General features: G+C 36.1%; 1 protein-coding gene across 1 annotated transcript in view; it reads right to left on the bottom strand.

Moving 5' to 3' along the window:
- LOC144967126 (uncharacterized) overlaps positions 1-16,997 on the bottom strand; it is a 37,390-nt gene extending 20,393 nt beyond the window's left edge. The window contains exon 1 of the mRNA XM_078903972.1: positions 16,762-16,997. The gene's annotated coding sequence lies outside the window, so the exon portion shown is untranslated. The remainder of the gene's footprint in view (positions 1-16,761) is intronic.
- Between the last annotated feature and the right edge of the window lie 940 nt (positions 16,998-17,937).

Raw genomic sequence — 17,937 nt, 5'->3', positions numbered from 1 at the left:
GGGGGTTTCTCTTCACCAAATCAAATATTACCAATTGTTTTTAATACTCTTCGTTTACTCTGTGTTGTATCTTTTTATAACAGTCATTTTTACTCCTTCTATTTTACTATACACATCGTAATAGTAGTAGTGGTAGTAGTAGAAGTAGTAGTAGTAGTAGTAGTAGTAGTAGTAGTAGTAGTAGTAGTAATAGTAGTAGTAGTAGTAGTAGTAGCAGAAGAATCCATCTTTCGCTCACTTTCAATTTATAATGTTGAAATAATGCATGCAATAAACAGTTTATTGAAACCTAAAGGAATTGAAGCGATTCTTTAAATATTTATAATGAAGTTATAAACACAAAAAAACATGCCACAGCATTCTTTAGTTTGATAAAAGAGAAACAAATTTTTTCCCACCCTTCCCATGGAAAACCCCATCATTTGTTAGTTAATACCTAATCGTTGAATAATTCTTTGAACGCGTTGAAAAAAATTTTATTCAATAAGTGCAGAATATTTGCGCCTATTTTATTGGTGGGAAATGTGGTAGCTGAGTGGAATTATAAATAATCTTTTGGTACGCATGAATAAAAACCTGAACAAGTGTGAATGAAAGATATCAGACAAAGGAAGAAAGAAAAATGCAAGGAAAAGAAAACATCCCAAAAATGAGTCAACTTCGAATGGGGATCGAACCTCATTCCTTCTGATTACCGGTCAGACGTGCGACCATTACACTAAAGAGGAACCCGATAGTTGGGACAATTTTAATATGTATATTATTCACAAGAGTACGCGTTTTACACTGTAACCCCTCGTTTCCATCAAACAACACATAGGCCTACATTGAACACGAGAGGACAAGGACGAAGACATTTATTGAGTTGCTCCATTTATTTTTATTAAACAAATATAAAAATTAAGAAATTAAGGATCAGGCATCGGTGTCAGATAAAGAACTGAACAAGTGAAGACAAATCCAACGTTTTTATTTTTTGGGTCCAATGGTCATTCATTCAGATGGGGAACAATACAAATTATAGCGAATTCAAGTACTACTACCATACAATCATCTATATTAACTTTCCATATGCTTGAGGTAATTGGTCACATTGCAAAATGGGCTCCAAGTGACTCACTTAGTGAAAAGTGTTCACAGTTTTTGAAATATCTAACATCACGATTGGTCAATTTGTTCAACTTGACACATTGGTATGTTTATAACTTTTGTAAACAAGGCAGCGTGTTTACATTTGTTAAGAAATATCCAATCGTTGGACAGCAACAAATCATGTGATTGATGAACTGGTTGGATGAAAACATGAATATAGATCGCTCCCATTGGTCACAAAATATCTAATAAACTTACTTGGAGGGGTGGAATAAACGTATTCCTTCATTCCTTTGTATTTATTAAACTCGTTATATTTTTATCGTGCAATAAAACATACTCGCAAGCTCGTAGTGTTATTGGGCACGATATGAATAATTGGTTTAATGGGAGCGATCTATATTCAGGTTTTCGTCCAACAAATGTCACCAATCACATGATTTGTTGCTGTACAACGATTGGATATTTCTTTAAAAATGTAAACGCACTGCTTTGTTTATGAAAGTTGTAAACATACACATGTGTCAAACTGAACAAAATGACCACTCGTGATGTTCGATATTTCGAAAACTGTGAGCACTTTTCACTATGTGGGTCACTTTGAGCACATTTTGCAATGTGACCAATGACCTCGAGCACATTGTAAGTTAATATCGATCTCTCCCATAAGACATGAAAGAATCGCATTATCTATCTTTACACCTACAGTTTGTAATAACGGTACGCGTGTAAATTGTGTACGCCCGTGTGCATTTCGATGGAATAATATAGGGAAGGAAGAAACGTGTAAAAAACATCCAGTTGTTTATTTCTTCAACTCATTAAACGTCAGTCAGAGATGCCATGCATCACGGTGGGTCAATATGTTTCTGTTGTGGCAATAGAATAGAAGGAACGAAATTAACACCACTGCACTCTTTTTAATTGTTTTAAGACAGCCATTGTAGATAGAACGAAGTTGACGTCACTCAAGTCTTTGTTATTGTTTTTTTTTGAGTAATCTCAGTAAACTGTATTAACCAGACTGTAGATAGTATGCGCTTAGCTAAGAAGCTCACAACATTGCCATCCGGAAGTATAACTGACCAACACACAAAACTGTGTGTAACCATGAACTTTTATAGTATGGTTAATACACTTTAGTGAGAATTACTCATAAATGTGGATGGCAAAAAAAAAATAACAAAGACCTGAGTGAGGTCACTTCAAACTATCTTATGCGCTTGTCTAAAAAGCTCATCTTCGAACTTTCTATACATCAACAGTCCCTTGTTTGTGCGAATTGTTTTATAGCACTTTTTCAACACACAACACTTGTCAAATACTCATTCACACATCTGTCGAGTGGATGCGGTCTTGTAGTATGACAATCGTCTTCGGACCGCCAGGTCCAGGGTTCGAGTCCCGCTCTGAGAGCGCCTAGTTGGGTTCTTGGTAAAGGCTCTTAACTCACATCCTCTCACTGTACTCAGGTGTTACATGAATAAAGCTTTTAACGTTGTTCTGTCGTAAAAGATGAATACCTCAGCATCACGTCGTCCTGTTGTCTAAAGAACTTGTAAAGTGATTGAGCCGTTAGTGCTTAAACTCCAACATCTGTCTCACTGTACTCGAAGTTAACTGAATACCTACCGTAAACGTGTGTACGTCGGAAAAGAATTGTAATATGCCTTAAGCATCATTCTTCGTCTGTTGCAAGATATACATGAAAGTGATTTGAGCAGAAATATGCTAACAACATCCTCACTGACTCAGGTCACTTAAACTACCTTAATTGCGCTGTCAAAAAAAGTAATCTTCGCCTTTACATGCATCAACTGTCCTTGGTGATATATGAAATGTTTTATAGTTTATTCTTAACACACACACTTGTCACATACTCATTACAATCTAGCCGTACTGAGCGGTCTCTGTCAAAGTATGAAATCGTCCTTCAGGACCGTCTCGTCCAGGGCGAAGTCCCCTTGAAGCGAGGTTGGGTTTCTTAAAGTGCTTAACTCACATCCTCTCACTGTACTCAGGTGTTACATGAATACCTAGCCGTTAACAGCCTCGTCTCTGTCGGAACAGAATTGTAAAATATCGCCTTACAGGCATCATGTCTCGCCTTGTTGGCTTAAGATATATATTGTAAAGTGATTTGAGCACGTTTAATGGATGTTGCAATATATAAATGCTCAAGTTTTTTAGGGTCAAAAAAATGTCGGTGCATAATTTAACCCTATCCCTACCACCCAAAGGAAAATCGTCACATTCGTTACGGTATAACCAACAATTAATTTTCTTGTTCTTATGTCATTTTTGTTATAGTTATAACTATAAAAATTCGCGTGTGTTGCAGAGATATTTTTTCTGAACAAAACAAGCACATACTCGTTACTATTTGCTGAAAAATCTATTTTTGTGTAGGGTGTAGGGTGAGTATGAAGTTTCGGGTCAAATTCTGAAAATAGCTGGTAAGGAGAGAGTTAACCAACACAAAGCTATAGTATGCTAATATTGTCAAACGTCCGACCTCTTACTATGCTCGTTGTGAAAAGATAATAACGACTCGGCCATTGACCTCACTCAATCTTCTTCAAACAAACCGACTGACTCAGCAAGCCTAAATATTACTTTCGAGATGCTTATCCAAAAAGTACAAGGAAAACATCTCGCACACTCGATCCTGTTATGCTGTGGTTTAACTTTAAAAACCCAAATATTGCTCAACAGAAGGATACACGAAGGTAGGTTGTTTCATAAAGAAAAGAAAAACTAAATAATAAGTAAAAATTGTTCTTTGATTATACAGTTAGTCGGTCCATCCAGTTCTGTTTGAAACTATTAAATCGAGCTTTATATAGCGCAATATCCACTAAATGTGCTCAATGGGTTTTACAAGGTGTCCCTGGTCAACAGCAACATTTAACATGTAGGACGGGACATAACGTCTGTTAGGCGATATTATAATTTTTCGGACAAAAACAACGCTGTTAACGGCCAGGTACTCATTTTACACCTGAGTACGATGAGATAATGTGAGTAAAGAGCCTTTTCTCAAGGACTCAACAATGCGCCGAGCGCGAGACTCGAACCCAGGACCTTCCGATCCGAAAGTGAGTGTCATGCCACTAGACCACATAGCCGCACTAATATATTAATCAATTTAATTGGTTTTTTATTACTTTATTGAAATGTTCCTAATTCTCGTTTTTCTTTACTTTGCACACTAATTAGACTTATTGTCCATCATAACCAAAATACCATAATTTATCCATTGCTATGATTTTATCTAGGCGATTCCATTTTTAAATAATATATAGACGTCTATTCTTTGTTAAAAACAGATTAGCAATCATTTGATCGTTTTGAGAATGATATTTCCATTTCAAAAGACATCCTATTTTTAAACTTCCCTTCAATATCAATACGACTTAAGTAATATTGTAATATTCTTTTGGTCTCTTTTAGTTTTATCTTTCTTAACTTGACAATTATTTATTATTAGATAGTGATGCGAATAGCAATTCAATTGGGAGAAAGTTTGGCATTTAAGATAGAATTTCGAAATCTTTTATTGTTGGATTATGTCATCACTTTGGATACGATCTTGGATTCTGCCGAGCTCTGGAAAAACAAGTAATTAAAATTTTGGCCAGAAAACTCGTCCTTCAAATATTGATCGATTAAAATGACTCTTAATCTTGTGCGGCTATGTAGTCTAGTGGTATGACACTCACTTTCGGATCTGAAGGTCCTGGGTTCGAGCCTCGCTCGGTGCATAGTTGGGTCCTTGGAAAAGGCTCTTTACTCACATTCTCTCACCGTAGACAGGGGTAAAATGAGTACCTGGCCGTTAACAGCATTGACTTTGTCCGAAAAATTGTAATATCGCCGTACAGGTGTCATGTCCCGTCCTACTGTTAAATGTTGCTGTTAACCAGGGACTCCTTGTAAAGAGCTCTGAGCACATTTAGTGGATATTCCGCTATATAAAAGCTCAATTTCTTTCTTTCTTTCAAACACTCTCAAACCTGGCATTTCGCGAAGTCCCAGGTTTGAGAGTATTTGACAAGATTAGGTCTATTTTAAAAGAACGACATTTGAAGGACGAGTTTTTTTGTTTTTTTTTCGGGTTGTTTTTTGGCCAAAATATTAAATACGTGTTTTTCCAAAGTGCGCGATGTATTATCCGATGCGATAAAGAATTCATCACTTATCAAAGTTTATACAGGAGCAGACTTTCTGATGACTGGGTCAAGCACTCAACAAATAAAAATTCAGACTCTTTTGATTTCAAGCCCAATAAATTAGCCTATTCAATGTCTCCTTACATTGTCAGTTCAAATGGAATCTCTCCAGTGACCATGGCAACGATGAAATTTATTTTTTTCCGACAATCTCGAGATCAAGCGGAATTGAGAATGAGCTATGTTATCAAGTGGAATTTTGTTATTTGTCTTCGTGATAAGACTACCCGGCTATGCCAGCGTGAAAATGATAACAAATTAGAAACGAATGAACTATGTGTAAAATGCCTGATCATTCCAGGACCCTGTTTTTCCTCTTAAATTCTCTTATCTGTTTTGCACACGTTATCAAAGTCATTTGTTTCCTCACGACAAACTTTTTAGGATTGACAATCCATATAATACACGGTTATGAACAAAATTTAAAATAAACACGAACGACAAAGAACAAAATACCAAACAGGGAATCTTTTGGGCTCAAAACCCTCCTTCAGCCAGTGACAAAAACAATAAAAACGATAATATATCTGTTAAGGCCAGACAAACGGCAAAGAAATAATATTTGGCAGGTTTGAGGACAAGACATACCAAGTACTTCTCTGTTGTCTGTCTAGGATTTATGTGATATATTAGTATTTTTATTGCATTTGTTATTCATCAAGAAAATCGAAATAGATAGTGTGCGCTTGGCTAAGAAGTTCACAACATTGCCATCCTGAAGTATAACGGACCAAACACACAAAAGTATGTGTGACCTTAAACGTATATAGTCTGGTTAATACAGTTGAGTGAGAATTACTCATAAAAGTGGATGGCAAAAAACAATGACACAGACCTTATTGACGTCAACTTCGTTCTATCTATAGGTTGGTCATGTAAAAAGACACAACTTCATTACGAAATATTTTTTTTGATTGAAGGCAACGTTGAAGGCAGAAAATCAGAGGGCAGACCACCAAGAAATGTATGGGTGATGTGAAAGGCTGTATCAGTGGATTCTATGCTGCTGAATGTAGCCAAAAAGCATGCAACAGAGAAGTGTGGTGTACAATAATTTCAAGTCGACCTCTACATAAGAGATGGCACCGGAAGTAAGTAAGAAGTAAGATCTTGGCCGAAGAAGGCTTTTGTAGCCCGAAGCGTCCCGTATTTTTTTTAAAAAAAGAACTTTTATATAGCGCAATATCCACTAACGTGCTCAAAGGGGTCCCTGGTCAACAGCAATATTTAACATGTAGGACGAGACATGACGCCTGCTAGGCGATATTACATTTTTTTCGGACAGAGAGATCGTTGTTAACGGCCAGGTACTCATTTTACACCTGAGTACGGTGAGAGAATGTGATAAAGAGTCTTCTCCAAGGATCAACTATGCACCGAGCGAGACTCGAATCCAGGACCTTCCGATCCGAAAGCGAGTGTCATACCACAAGACCACATAGCCACACATTTGGTTTTTTTTTTTCGAAGCTGTTTTATTCAATTTTGTTAATTACTTTTTACAGTCCATAGCTTCTAACAGCTCAGTATTACAATCCACCCTAAATGTTACCAATTTCCTCAAAAACGGGTTTATTGTCGCGATGATTTAGTTGCTAAAATTTAAACTAATTAATTATCTTGGGTTTTAATTCATTTGTTTTATTTAGGAATACGGTCTTTTAATACAGTCTCCTAAAAAGTAAAAATCACAAAATGGTATTTCGGATCTCACAACTTTAAATTCACTTTTCGACATAAAGTAAAATAAATAAATAAAATTCCCTTTATTCATCCCCAACCGGAAATTTGTCTGTAGGGTCTATTCCAATGGAATACTGGAATAACCCAGGCGTCAGCCGCAGAGCAGCGCCTCAAAGTGAGCTAAGGCGAGGTGATTGAACTCGGTACCTTTCGGGTTGGAAGCAAAGACCGTACCACTGAGCCACGCTGCCCCTGACATCTTGCTAGTTCCGACACAATACAAGATTGAGGCGATAGGTCCCATATATAAACGGTCGATTTTTAATATAAAAGCAACAACATCGAGCACTGAGCATTATTATAGTGCATTATCCACTAACCGTGCTCAAATCGCTTTATAAAATTCACACCATTAACTCAGTCAACCCTAACACCGACTATATCCGTAGATTACCCAGGTTACCTTTTACCCCATGCCTATTTATTACATTTTTCTGAGACAAATTATGGAGGAGGGGACAAATTATATAAAATCTAATGTTTTTGGTTTTACAAACTAATGGTACTTAAATAAAACTATGTAGATGCTCATTTTAAATACATTTTTTCCAATTTTGAAAAGTAGCTAAAATCTCTAGGATTAAGTGAGTTAATATTTGATAATGAAAATGATTAAAACTTGTAGATGACTGTATGACTTACACAAAGCAGACTTTAGGGCTGTACTTAAAGAGCTATATGGATACAGATAGACAAAGTCAGTGGTTCATTTATCCGGTCTCTGGCATATGGGAAATGCATAGAGAGGAGGACTGATCTTGTTTCCCGGTATGAAGACGGGTGTTTTGTGTGTGTGTGTGTGTGGGGGGTGTGTTAGTAAGTACCCTGGGCGATATGTGATTGTTATATATTATGATCAAACGTTGTGTTTTACTAATTTGGTAACAGTGACCTTTAGTAATATAATAAACGCAACGTCAAGATCTCGTGATCGGTTAGGAAATAAGGGAGTCCTACAGAATAAACTGGACCAAGAAGAATGTCTTTAAAGACCTAAATAACACACTGAAAAATAGATTTAAAAAAACAACAATTATTTTTTAAAAAATAAATAAACCCCCATCAACTAAAAAGTACGGATCTGTGTTGCTAAATGTCACTGGTGCCAAAATATCGTTATCTCTCGTCTCAAGGTCTAGGAAAAGCGAACCCCAATTAGACACCTGAACAGTTCAGGCCATGCCATGACCTTAGAATACCACTCTTTGGGGCCTGCCTGTCATATAAGCTATTTAGCTCTTCGTTGTTTGAGTATTTTTACAACATTTTAAATTCAACAATTTTGAAAGTTTTTGTTTATGGCACATTTCCATGAATTTACCATGCTCAATGCGCTTCACAATACTTCATCTACTTCATCTATTCCTCAAGCAAATCATAATATTAATATGTAGTAAATTTCCATTACATACAAAGCATTTATTCTTTCAGCAATTTCTGTATTAAAATCAAGCGCATTCCATGTCCTGAATGGACGTTGGATAAATGAAATCTGGCAAATATTGGGAGAACATCCTGTGATAATTTTCTTTTAAAAATCTTAAATTTTTAAAGCAGCGTGGATTTTGTTTATAAATTTTCCTGGTACATAAAAAGCGGAATGCTCCGTCCTATGAATTAGGTATACAGTATTTCGTCATCAAGAGATTTTTTTAAAAATCTAAACCGCTTAGAGCATTGTTATTTTCGTGACTAAGCCTAACATAAATTTTAAAGGTAATCATTTTATCCAATTTACTTTTGTACACTCAGTTTGCGGGGGTAAAAACCCCAAATGATCGATAGTTATGGGCCACGTAGCCTTCGTAAAACTACAGCCAGACCGATCCCAAAGATTACGTCACACTGCAAAGCAACGACAACCAAAAGAAAGTGAAGTATTAATTGTTGTCAAAAGTGTTCAAATGTAAATGGTGTCATGTTGCTCGAAGCTCGAAGAAATAACTAACAATGTAAAATTGAATGTACGTTTCAAGTTAATATACGAAAACAGGTAATATGGACGTTTCGGGTTTCCCCTATATCAACAAAACGGGATGAATGAAACACTACAGACGAATCAGATAATGTGGTAGTGGCGTTGTTAACAACCACCTTATCTCACTTGTCTGTAGTGTTTCATTCATCCTGTTTTGTTGATAAATGGGAAACCCGAAACGTCCATTTTATCCCGGTTTTCGTATATTAGATTGAAGTTTACATTCAATGTCACATTGTTATTCAAAAGTGTTCAGGAAAAAAGAATAATCCGTTGGTAAACTATTAATAAAACAATTCACGAATGACTTTCTATTAATAGTCGTCGCCTTGTATTTGGACACAATTCTCTGGATACATCAAATCATGAGTTTACGAAGGCTTGATAAATGCTTTACGATAAGAGTCTACTATATGACGATGTAAATTGGATTCAATAGTCTGATGTCACGTCGCCCAGCAACGGCGGCCCACATGGTTCTAAACAAATAAAATCTTTACTTTTTATTCGTCATGCTGGCTAGAACTTTTCGTATGTCTTGTGATCAAAATGTATAAAAGTCAAAACATGATCAGATTTATAATGTTTTTTTTTTCCTCTGGATAAGCTTTTATGCTCGTCGGAGAAATGTTTCATAAGGGCGTCCGCCATTGTTCCGATAGTTTAGAACCAGTTACTAAGTAACCATGCGTCATTACGGGGGAAGTTACGTCACAACTGTTGACGCGTATTCCTATGACATCAACTAAGGCATTAGCCTTCTCTGATCTATCAATCTATTTGGAAACAGGCTATGAAAGTTACGGGGTTAGGGGTCTCAGATGTGTTGAATTTTTAATGGCCATGTCCATCCCCATAAAAGGTCACATTCAGGAGTAAAGAGATTAATATTATCGGAATAGGACACATTGGTATTTCAGGAAACTCAGACACAAAAACCATGTAAAATCGCTAGTGATATAAAATTAAGAACAATTTACAGAATCTAAAAATTCGATAATTTCAGTTGGCGGACAAAACCCGAAGGAAAGGTCAAAGTTGGGTTGACCCAACTTCAGCCTTCATTAAGTCACGCAACCCTAAATCCGACTATATCCGTAGTTTATCCGGGTTACTTTTACATCTTGCCTATTTATTAAATTTCTCTGAGACAAATTATAATCGTAGTATCAAAGCTAATGTTTTATAGTTTTTGCATGTTCATGGTACAGTTGAATAAAACTATGTACATGCTCATTTTTAATACATTTTTTTTCCAATTTTGAAAAGCTAGCAAAAGTCTCTAGGATTGAGTGAGTTAACTCATCATAGCCCGACTCTTTATTAAAATAACGTTACAAAAACAAGACGACGAAACAAATATCTTTAAAACGAAAAGAGAGTCCTTGTTAGCAGGGCCCAAGGAAACCAGTGATCCTTTCTTTTTAGTGATCGCCGGCTTGAATATTTATCTTTTTTTTGGAGCTTTTTTATATAGCGCAATATCCACTAAATGCGCTCAAAGCGCTTTACAAGGGATCCCCGGTCAACAGCAACATTTAACATGTAGGAGGGGACATGCCGCCTGTTAGGCGATATTACAATTTTTCGGATAAAGACAACGTTGTTAACGGCCAAGTACTCATTTTACACCTGAGTATGGTGAGAGAATGTGAGTAAAGAGTCTTTTCCAAGGACTCACAATGCGCCGAGCGAGGCTCGAACCCAGGAACTTCGAATAGAATATTCGACTATGCGGTCTTGTGATACTCGTCTTCGGACCGGATACGCATAGTTAGATCTTTGGAAACGGTACTTTACCAACATTATCCCACCGTTTTTATGTGTATAAAATGAGTGCCTGGTTGTTGACAGCATTGTCTTTGTCGGACAATTTAGACCGAAGGGCTAGAGCTCAGGTGGTCGCTGGTTCAGATAAGTAAGTAAGTAAGTCGAACAATTTAATTCATGTCGATAACCAGGCATCATGTCGTCTCGTCTTGCGACTTGTTAGTCGTTGCCGTTGGCTAAGGTAGATCAAATTTAGTGGACATTGCGCTATATATATGGTCAATTTTCTTTGTTAAAAAAAAAAAAATCAAATTTTGTGACGTAATATTCTGCCCAGGAACAGGATATTTAAAAACAAAGTGCAATGGGACGCCTATCTTGCCAGGGATGCAGGAGTGCATCGGATTTGCTATACAATTGCCCTTAAGTCAAGTAAACCATTTCTTTCTTCGTAAAGAATATAGATAATATATTTCAATTTACAGCTCCACCTGGTAAAAAAGATACAGGCAAACGTATCTGCCTTGGATACAACCACAACCACTATAAGCATCATCGTAATCATCACCATCATCATCATCATCATCATCATCATCATCATCATCATCATCATCATCATCTTCATCTTCATCATCTTCATCATCGTCGTCGACGTTGTCGTCGTCATCATCATCATCATCATCATCATCATCATCATCATCATCATCATCATCATCATCGTCACCAGCATTACCACTACTACAGCCAGCACAGAAATTCCATTCATCCTCGTCGTCATCCATCCTAAACATTATTATTGTCTTAATCATCATCATCATCTCCACCAGCACAACCAAAATAGAAATATTTCCCTTGTCATCCTCATCATAATCATTATCATGGTCCAGTAAGCGTAAATGCCGTGCTATTCCTGCCTTTCCGTTTCTCACGATTTCCCCTATTACCCCTTTGTACTGAAAATATCAGCCTGACAAACTCGGCAGCAGGCACTAATATAGATAGATTGAAGTTGACGTCACTCAGGACTTTTGTTATTACTTTTTGCCATCCGCTTTTGTGAATAATTCTCACTAAACTGTATTAACCAGACTATAAACGTTCAAGATTACACATAGTTTTGTGTGTTGGTCAGTCATACTTCCGGATGGCAATGTTGTGAACTTCTTAAGCAAGCGCATACTATCTATAAAATAAAAATCATAAAATGGCGTGTATGATACAAAGCCAGACAAAACAGAAAGAAAATTATATTATATGGTCTAGTGGTATGACACTCGCTTTCGGATCGGAAGGTCCTGGGTTCGAGCCTCAATCGGCGCATAGTTGAGTCCTTGTAGAAGGCTCTTTACTCACATTTTCTCACCGTACTCAGGTGTAAAATGGGTACCTGGTCGTTAACAGCGTTGTCTCTGTCCGAAAAAAATAATTTGCAATATCGACTAAAAGGCGTCATGTCCCGTTCTATACGTTATATGTTGCTATTGGCCAGGGACCACTTTGTCAGGCGCCTTGAGCACGTTTAGTGGATATTGCGCTATATATATAAAAGCTCAATTTTAATATGAGAAAAAAAAACGTCCCGAAAAGAACAGCATGAGGCGGGGGAAAACCGCATATTTGTGGGGAAATAAAAGTTATTGCAAGCAGATACTCATCTAATTAAATTATTGTGCTGGTGTATTATGCGGCTATGTCGTCTAGTGGTATGACACTCGCTTTCGGATCGGAAGGTCCTGGGTTCGAGCCTCGCACTCGGCGCATAGTTGAGTCCTTGGAAAAGTATCGATTTTCTTTGTTTAGAACCAAGCCGCTCGTTGCTGGGCGGACGTGACATCAGACTATTGAATCCTATTCCAACCCTATTTTTTTAATGAACATATTTTCTTTTTGCTTTGTTTGGAACTGTTTCATGCACAGCATTTTTTCCGGTTCTTTGTCCCTTGATCCCAATCCAATAAGCGAGGTCATCTATAATCTTTTCTCTATCCAATTTTACGGTACCGAATTCTCGGTCCCCATAACTTCGCATTACAAATCCCACCAGAAAAAAACCCCAACATTTCTTTAATCCTCTTTCGCAAAATACACCAGTATTATGTGATGAAATACATAGGTAGATGTATCTAAAATAACATAGCAAAAAATTAATACGAGTCAAAAACAGTGTAGAATCTAAAATACAAATGGTAGGCATCTATCTTTCTAGAAAGATAGCACAATCTCTGTGCGGCTAGGTGGTCATGGTAAGATCAAATCAAATCAAATGTTTATTTTAGGCCGTTGCCATTAGTCATAACATCTCTCTGAACAAATTAAGTAATCGTTTATAGCTTAAATAACAAGCAATAATAGCAATAATAATAATAATAATAATAATAATAATAATAATAATAATAATAATAATAATAATAATAATAATAATAATAATAATAATAATACTTACTACTTACTTACTTAATCCTCTTCGGGCCTTGAGGCACATAGGGCATCCACCAGACATCTCCATTTTTTGCGATCGGCTGCTTTTGCGGTGGCTGTATTCCAGGACAGGCCTGCTTCCTTTAATTCTTTCTCCATGGTCCTTCGCCAGGTTTCTTTGGGTCTTCCCCGCTTTCTCTTCCCATCTGCTGTCCGGTACAAGGCTGTCTTGGGAAGTGACCCTTACATGACCCAGCCAACGCCATCTTCTTCTTTTTATTTGGCTATCAATGCTAGTGCAGTCAGCTTTCTTTAATAGATCCACTGTTCTTATTTTTGTAGGCCAAAATAAATTAAAAATTCTTTTTAAACACTTGTTCTGAAAGGCTTCTAGTTTCTGTATTAAGGAGGATGTTATTTTCCAGCTTTCAATTCCATAAAGCAGTACACTTATAACATTGCTCTGGTATATTTCCAGCTTTGTCTTTCTCCTTATTTGCTTTGATTTCCAAAAGTTTTTCAGCATGCCGAAAGCCTGGTTTGCCTTTTGAATTCTGTGCTTGATATCGTGTTCTGCATTTCCGTCGTCTGTTATTTTGGATCCGAGGTAGGAGAACTCTGTTACCTCTTCAATTATATGTTCATCTATCCTAATTTCACTGTCATGTTTTGGATTCACCCTAATGTACACAGTCTTATCGAAATTTATTTTCAGTCCAATTTTCGAGGCGTTCTTGTGTAATACGTTTAGTTTCTCTGAGGCGTCTCTGTGTGTACTGGAAACTAACGCGATATCATCTGCGTAGTCTATATCTTCCAGAAAGGATGTCAATGTCCAGCGAATGCCTCTCTTCTTACCATCAATTGTATTTTTCATGAGCCAGTCTAGAGCCAGGATAAACAGAAGCGGGGAGAGTATGCAGCCTTGTTTTACACCAGTTGTTACATTAAAGCTGTCTGTTAAATTGTTACCACAGATCACTTGGCATTGGTAGTTGCTGTACATTGCTTTGATTAGGTTGACTATCTTCATCGGTATACCATAATGGCGGAGTATTTTCCACAGGGACTCTCTGTGTAAGCTGTCAAAGGCTTTTTCAAAATCGACAAAAATGGTGTAGAGGGGGCTGTTCCATTCAATGCTTTGCTCCAGGATTTGTCTCAGGGTAAATATGTGGTCACTACATGACTTCCCTTTTCTGAACCCTGCCTGCTCTTTTCTAAGAATGTTTTCAATGTGAGGTGAGATTCTTTTCAGAAGGATTCTATTAAAAATTTTGCTCGTTACGGACAGGAGTGTGATTCCACGCCAGTTAGCACAATTTCCTAGGTCTCCTTTCTTGGCTATTTTATGGATGATGCCTTTCTGCCAATCCTCTGGTATTTCTTCCTTTTCCCAAATGTTGGTGAACAATTAACTGAGAATTTTGGACATTTCTTGCGAGTTCGCTTTAAGCATTTCCGCACTGATTTTGTCAATACCTAGGGCCTTGCCATTTTTTTGTTGTTGTATTGCCTCGTGCACCTCATGCTCAGTGATTGGACCAAGATTAACCTCTACGTCCATTTCTGCTTCTGGGATATCTGTGTAAGAAGATGGGTCTGGTCTGTTCAGAAGGTTTGCTAAATATTCTCTCCATCTTTCAATTTTCTCCTTTTCGTCTGTGATGACACTACCATCTTGGGATTTTAATGGTTTCTCTTGACCATAACTTCTGTTTCCCGAGAGCTTTTTTGTGATTTTGTATAGTGTTTGTGTGTCTTGTCTTACAGCTGCATTTTCTGCTTCAGTTGCTAAATTTTCTGCAAAATCTCTTTTGTCTTTCCTTGTGGATTTTTTCACTTCTTTATCCTTCAATGAGTATTCACTGGATAGCCTTTCTTTCAGTCGGGGGGATTTAGCGTTCAGGAGATTTAGTTTGATTGATTTTCTTTGGTTAATGAGCTCCCATGACCTTGCTGATATCCAATTCTCTGTATTGGATTTATTGTGTCCTAAGTGTTCAGTGGCACTTTCCTGCATGACGTGGTTGGATTGTCATGTTTGTAATATCTTGTATTGCACTGAATTTGTTTCTTACTGAGATATTGAAATTGTTTTGGATATCTGGGTTTTTCAATTTATCTATGTTGAAACGTTTCTCCTTCTGTTTTGCTATTTTTGTTTTCATCAATTTAGTAGAGATTTTGGCCGTGACAAGATGGTGGTCACTTCCAATGTCTGCCAATCGTCTGACTCTGACATCGTTTAAGCTGCTCTTCCATTTTCTGTTGATAATTATATGGTCTATCTGACTTTCTGTTTTCCCATCTGGTGATTTCCATGTCAATTTGTGGATGTTTTTGTGTGGGAAGAAAGTTCCACCAATAATGAAGTTGTATTCTTCACAAAATTCTGCCAGTCTGCTTCCATTGTTGTTCATGCAATAATAGCAATAATAATAATAATAATAATAATAATATAATAATAATAATAATAATAATAATAATAATAATAATAATAATAATAATAACAATAATAAGACACTCGCTTTCTGCCCGGTATGTTGTAAAGCGCTTTGGGCACGTTTTGTGGATATTGCTCTATTTTATATTTACAAAAAGCTCAAGTTTATATTCCGGCTTCGAGTCAGTCCCACTCTGAGCAGCGAATGGTTGAGTCCTTTGGTAATGGCATTTTACTCAAATTCTCTCATCGTACTTAAGGTGTATAATTGGTACTTAGCCGTTATAACTTGTTTATGTCGGAAATTTGTAATATCTTCTTAGATATTAAGTATAATTGTTGGTTTGGAATTCGATGTAAATCACTTGGAGCAGGTTTAGCGGATATTATTCTATAAAATTGCTCTAATTAATAATTGTAAAGATCGATTTTTAAAAAAAATCCCAATGATTACGATTAATAAATGATGTTGTATTTTTTGTAGGGGTAAGATTTATAACATTGGCTAACTATCTCCTTACCAGCCATTTTCAGGATTTTCCCCAAAACTTCATACCCAACTAAAACAAAAATAGATCTTTTATCACTCAAACACAATAGTAGTAAGTTTTTGCGATACATAATTTCCTTATCAAAACATGCTCTACAACACACTGTTCATTTTCTTTAAATTTTATGACTTACAAAATAAATTTGAATAAGAAAAATGTTGGTTGTATCGTAATAATAATAATAATAATAATAATAATAATAATAATAATAATAATAATAATAATAATAATAATAATAATAATAATAATAATAATATTATCATCGTTATCATCATCATCATCATATTATTATTATTATTATTATTATTATTATTATTATTATTATTATTATTATTACTTTTATTATTATTATTATTATTATTATTATTATTATTATTATTATTATTATTATCATTATTATTATTATTACCAAATTATAAATGTTATTAATTGATCATCTTTTAAATCTAATTATAATAAACAACGTGATATAAACATAGAGGCGAATTTCAACGAAATTGATTCACAGATTACGATTATTTAATAACTTACATGTTATGTGTATAAAGAAGATAAAATAAAATAAATTAAAATATCAATAGAATATCCAGTCCATGATGCCCATCTCGAATCAAAAATCATTTTGAGTGATCACCAATTTCACGTTATCAAAATCATCAAGAACCTTTTTTTTTTTTAAAAAAAAAGAAAGCACAATAGCAATAATCCCCGCTATGCATCACGTATAAATGAAGTGACCACGCTCATTGAGAGACGTGAGTGAGTACATCCCATTGCATTCCAGTGGGCCACGAATCGGGAATGAATGAGTGGTCTTGCTTCTCCCACGCAACACTCGACCGTATACAACGCAACGACGCTGATTAACCCTTTAAAGGTGGAGTTAGGATTTGGGACCGATTGTCTCAAAACGTACATTACCTATGTCGAAGTGGATTTGATGCTCAAAATTTTGGTTAATTTATAAAAGTTGTGTTGAAGTAAACATCTACATTCAGTGAAAAGAGTGAATTTGATGCTCAAAATGGAATTTAAAACTTTTCTAGATCGACTCATTTCAACATAAACTTAATTTTCTGTATCTAGTTAATTCCGCCATGTGAATAATCAGGTTGGCTCATTAACGGAAGATGAACTATCGAGTTTACTAACTCTCTCTCTCTCTCTCTCTCTCTCTCTCTCTCTCTCTCTCTCTCTCTCTCTCTCTTTCTTTCTCTCTCTTTCTTTCTCTTTCAAATGACGACATTTGTTTTGACTCAAATCTTAAAATTTAAACTTTAAAATGAATTTCAAGCATCAGGTACTCCAAAGCAAATCACCGTTTTGAGACGATACACATGTCGTGTACTAGTGTTAACCACTCAAATCTGATAGATAGTAATTTCAGTCAGGATTGAGAAAAGATACCTTTCTGGTTGAGATAAAGGCAATAAAACATGGCTGTGAGTAACGTCAATTGTCACGTCGCCCAGAAATGGCGGCCATTGTGGTTCTACACAAATAAAATCTGTACTTTTTATTCTTCAAACTGGCTAAGACTTTTCATATGTCTTGTGATCAGAATGTATAAAAGTCAAAACATGATCAGATTTATAATGTTTTTCTTCTCTGGATACACTTTTATGCTCGTCGGAGAAATATTTCATAAGGGCGTCCGCCATTTGTTCCGATAGTTTAGAGCCAGTTACTAAGTTACCATGCGTCATT

The sequence above is a fragment of the Berghia stephanieae genome, chromosome 3 (assembly GCF_034508935.2).
Source record: "Berghia stephanieae isolate SIO BIC M18660-M18661 chromosome 3, UCSD_Bste_1.3, whole genome shotgun sequence".
Classification (NCBI taxonomy): domain Eukaryota; kingdom Metazoa; phylum Mollusca; class Gastropoda; order Nudibranchia; family Aeolidiidae; genus Berghia; species Berghia stephanieae.
The sequence above is the reverse complement of the archived record's forward strand: the minus strand, read 5'-3'. Positions and strand labels throughout refer to the sequence as shown.